Below are 5,016 nucleotides of genomic sequence, written 5' to 3'. Positions count from 1 at the left end.
ACAATTTTCACTCTAAAGTCTAAAGGATATTTACTCACATTCTCTCACCGTACTCAGGTGTAAAATAAATACCTGGCCGTTAACAGCGTTGTCTCTGTCGGGGAAAGAATTGCAATATCGCCTAACAGGCGTTATGTCCCGTTCTACATGTTACGTATTGCTGTTGATTTTGTGACCCCTTGTAAAGAGTTTTAAGCACGTTTAGTGGATATTGCGCTTTATAAAAGCTCAAGTTTAAATTCAATTTTCATCATCGTAACCACCCCAAAGTAATACCGTTTTGAAATGATCGGTCACAAATATAAAGAATACGGACCTTCCGTGCGAAAACAAACACACGATAGACAACGGGAAATGTTAAAGACAGATCGTTGAAAGCATGATGGAAAAAGGGCTACTGAAACTGATCCCCCGACAGAAAGCATGATGGAAAGGCTACTGAAACTGACCACCAACCACCCCCGACAGAGACCGCTGCTGCATCTGCATCGAAAAGAACCCAAAGAGAAACACACAGCGCTGCAGGGTGGGTGTCCATTTTGTTTATGTTTCCCCTCCGTCCTGGCTGTTTTTGAAATGTTATCGGCCTGTACGTAAACATTGGATATCGACACCTGGGGAAACAGGCAGAGATTGTGTTTTTCTATCCCTTTTTTTTCTCTCCATCCATTCCTTTCTTTTTCTTTCTTTCCATTTCTTTCTTTTTAAAAACAGAAGTTGGTATTTAAGCTTGTGGTGACCCATCGTCTCAAAACGGTATTAGGTCGGAACGGTATAAAGATCCTGACCAATATCCACCAAACGTGCTCAAAGCGCCTTACAATGGTCGTTTAAATTGATCGACAACAAACTCTCAAGATGAGAGACGAAACATGACGCATGTCAGGCTATGTAAAAAATAATAATAATAAAATAGAGCTTTTATATAGCGCAATATCCACCAAACGTGCTCAAGGCGCTTTACAAGGGGTCCCTGGTCAACAGCAACATTTAAAATGTAGGATGGGACATATCGCCTGTTAGGCGATATTATAATTTTTCGGACAAAGACAACGCTGTTAACGGCCAGGTACTCATTTTACACCTGAGTACGGTGAGAGAATGTGAGGAAAGAGTCTTCTCCAAGGACACAACTATGCGCCGAGCGAGGCTCAAACCCAGTACATTTCGATCCGAAAGAGAGTGTCTTACCACTAGACCACACGACATAGCCCTTTGCTTTTTGCCAGGTTAAGATAATATTTCATTCTCTTCACTAAAACACCTGTGTTATTCCAGTCTTCCCTTGCAATAGACCATAGAGACAAATTTCTCCTATGGGATGAATAAAGGGCATTTTATTTATTAATTTTTAAAATTTTTATTTATAAAATATCCAGAACGTAGGACACGAATATCGGACTTTTCTACTTGCAGCTGTCGCCCCCAATAAGCCTTTTTTCAAGGATGGAGAGCAGATATTATCTTCTTTGTTGTTAATTCTTTAGTGATAATCAGACAAGTGGCGGAGGAATTTATGGGTATCAAAAACGAATAAAAACAAAACAAAGACAAAACAAACCAAAAAAAATTAAAAAAAATCAACATCGCCATGCATAATAAACCCTAGTCCTTGAATGTTTTAATTATCTCCTTGTCGATTACAAGAAAACGGGCACAACGAAGTCCAAGTTGACTGATTTTTTTGGGATGTTTTTTTTTTCTTCTTGTATTTTTCTTTCTTGCTTTGTCTAGCACCTTTCATACGCACTGTCGTTGTTTTGAAAAAAAAAAAAACACAGAAAAGATTGTTCGAAGATGACGTCACTAAGGCCTTTGTTATTGTTTTTGCCATCCGCGTTTGTGAGTTGTTCTCACTAAACTGTATTAACCAGACTATAAAAGTTCATGGTTACACAGAGTTTGTGTGTGGGTCCGTTATACTTCAGGATGGCAATGTTGTGAACTCCTTGGCCAAGCGCATTCTATCTATATGCAATGTAAACCAAATAGCACATGCTGTGTTCTTCAATAAACCGGCAGCACACTTGTTCCGATCTTCACATTTGTTACGATGCAATGAACATTTTCTTATTCAAATCATTTGTATTGCACATCTCAATATTTGAAGAAAAACAACGTTGTTATAGTTTAAAGAACTTAATGCTGTTTTTTAAACATCGCCTTACTGAGCAAATAAGTCATAGAATGCATTTGGTTTTAGGTGTTAAATAGAAATAAATTTTTGTGTTGAGTAAGTATGGCGTTTCGAGAATAATCCTGAATATAGTCGATAAGGGGGGGGGGGGGGGGGGGAGAGAGAGAGAGAGAGAGAGAGAGAGAGAGAGAGAGAAGAGGAGAGAGAGTGAGAGAGAGAGTGAGAGAGAGAAGAGAGAGAGAGTGAGAGAGAGAGAGAGGAGAGGAAGAGAGTGAGAGAGAGTGAGAGGAGAGAGAAGAAGAGAGAGAGTGAGAGAGAGTGAGAGAGAGTGAGAGGAGAGAGAAAGAAAGAGAGGGAGAGTGAGAGAGAGAGAGTGAGAGAGAGAAAGAAAGAAAGAGAGAGAGAGTGAGAGTGAGAGAGAGAGTGAGAGAGAGAGAAAGAAAGAGAGAGAGTGAGAGAGATAAAGAAAGAAAGAGAGAGAGTGAGAGAGAGTGAGAGAGAGAAAGAAAGAGAGAGAGTGTGAGAGAGAGAAAGAAAAAAAGAAAGAGAGAGAGAGAGAGAGAGAGAGAGAGAGAGAGAGTTAAACCAGATACATATTATATGCGGCTATGCGGTCTTGTGGTATGACACTCGCTTTCGGATTGGAAGGTCCTAGGTTCGAGCCTCGCTCGGCGCATAGTTATTGAGTCCTTGGAAAAGACTCTTTACTCACAGTTTCTCACCGTACTCAAGTGTAAAATGAGTACCTTCTGGGCGTCAACAGCGTTCTGTCTGTCAGAAAAATTGTAATATCGCCTAACAGGCGTTATGTCTCGTTCTAATTGTTACGTGTTGTTGTTGGTTATGGACCCTTTGTAAAGCGCTTTAGCAAATTTAGTGGATATTGCGCTATATAAAATCTCTAGTTTTTTTCTCCTTTTTTTTAAATACGATATTTTTCCATTAGAACAATAGAGTCTGAACAGGTGTTCAAATGTCTTGGAATCAGAATCCCACAGGATTGGCAGCCTGCATTAGAGAAAGTATCTCTTTAAGGGGAGATAAGCCGATATAAGATTCCACGCGACATTATAAGGCTGTATTTATCATTTTGAAATAGACATCTCTCACGACATTCTCACATCAACAGCTGTTTGTTTTAAGTCGTTCATTTTAAGAGGTATTTTGTACTGGGAACGGTTAAAACGCCTTTTTTCCTTATTTTGCCAAGAAAATTATTGTTTCCGGGTGACTCAAAGAAAATGGGGGAGTTACACACCATTTGTGTGCCTTTTACGACCCGCTGGCTTGGCGTTGGGCTATTCTTGCACCCTCTCAGCTGAAGGACCCCGGACACCACACGGTGGGGGGGGGGGGGGGGGGGGGGGGGGGGGGTTCGGTACATATCGTTTCAAATTTTAATTTCTTTTGTTGAGAGGCTAAAATGACCAAGCTTCCAGCTTACTGAAAAGTCTCAAATTTCATGTTCATAAAATAAGTAGAATCTGGAATAGGGAATGAGATTAGCGGAAGAGTAGCGTCCCTTGATTGGACGTCACCTTACAGAGAGAACGTCAATTTGGTTTTGAAGTGTCTCAAGCTGCTTTCCCCGGAAGCGAGGACGAGAGACGCATTCGCACAACCAACATGACGTTCTCTCTCTAATAACTTTTCCGCCGGTGACGTCCAATCAAGGGTCGCTACTCTTCCGCTAATCTCATTCCCTATAGCTGGGAACGATATTAACCTCTCAGTAGAGAATGAATGCAACTGACGCCACTTCGGCTCTTTGTCGTTGCTTTTTTTTAAAGACCGCCAAATGGGTGATTAGTTCTCACTAAAGTTCCTTTAACAGCTTATAATCGTTTAAGATTACAGACATACAGTTTATGTATTGGTGCAATTGATCTGGTTGGCAGAACAGGTGCGTATTTGACCTAGACAAATAATATCAATATGAAGTACCAACTTTCTGGCCAAACTAAAGAAATAGATGTTTTGTCAGAGCAAAAATACAGTTTTGCCTGTTGTTAATAATTTGTACATTTGGTGTTAATGAAACTGTAAGGGTTGAGATGAGAGGAAAAGGGGAAACTACTCAAAGAAATTATTATAATAATAACATACTCATTGTCTGCCCATCCTGAAAATATAAACACACATGGTAGTCACAGAGTGCAGGGACAATAGATTTATACACCGAGAAGTTCAACTATCGTCTTTTGTGTGCAAAACTGCTGAAGACCATAAATTCTTCTTTTCATGTATTGTATTTATGTTTGTAAATGTTGCTGTTCGAAAAGCTCCAAGACATAAATAACAATGTGAAATTGAATGGAAGCTTCATTTTAATAGTATACGAAAACAGATTCTGATAATATGGACGTTTCGGGTTTCCCCTTTATCAACAAAACAGGATGAATGAAACACTACAGCAGAACTCAGTACTTTTTTGTGTACTATTCAAATAAACTATAGATAGAATGCGCTTGGCCAAGGAGTTCACAACATTGCCATCCAGAAGTATAACGGATCAACACACAAACCATGTGTAACCATGAACTTTTATAGTCTGGTTAATACAGTTTAGTGAGAACAACTCACAAACGCGGATGGCAAAAACAATAACAAAGGCCTGAGTGACGACATCTGCATACTATCTATAGATAGTTCGAAGATGACGCCATTCAGGTCTTTGTTATTGTTTTTTTGCCATCCGCGTTTATGAGTAATGCTCACTGAACTGTATTAACCTGACTATAAACGTTCATGGTTCCACACAGTTTGTGTGTTAGTCCGTTATACTTCCGGAGATGAGGGTCATTTAAATCGATCGATATTTGAAGGACGAGTTTTCTGGCCAAATTTTTAAATAAGGCTTTTTTTTTCATGAGTATAGC

This window comes from Berghia stephanieae, chromosome 1 (genome assembly GCF_034508935.2).
Source record: "Berghia stephanieae isolate SIO BIC M18660-M18661 chromosome 1, UCSD_Bste_1.3, whole genome shotgun sequence".
NCBI classification, from domain to species: Eukaryota; Metazoa; Mollusca; class Gastropoda; order Nudibranchia; family Aeolidiidae; genus Berghia; species Berghia stephanieae.
Note: the sequence above shows the minus strand (reverse complement) of the source record.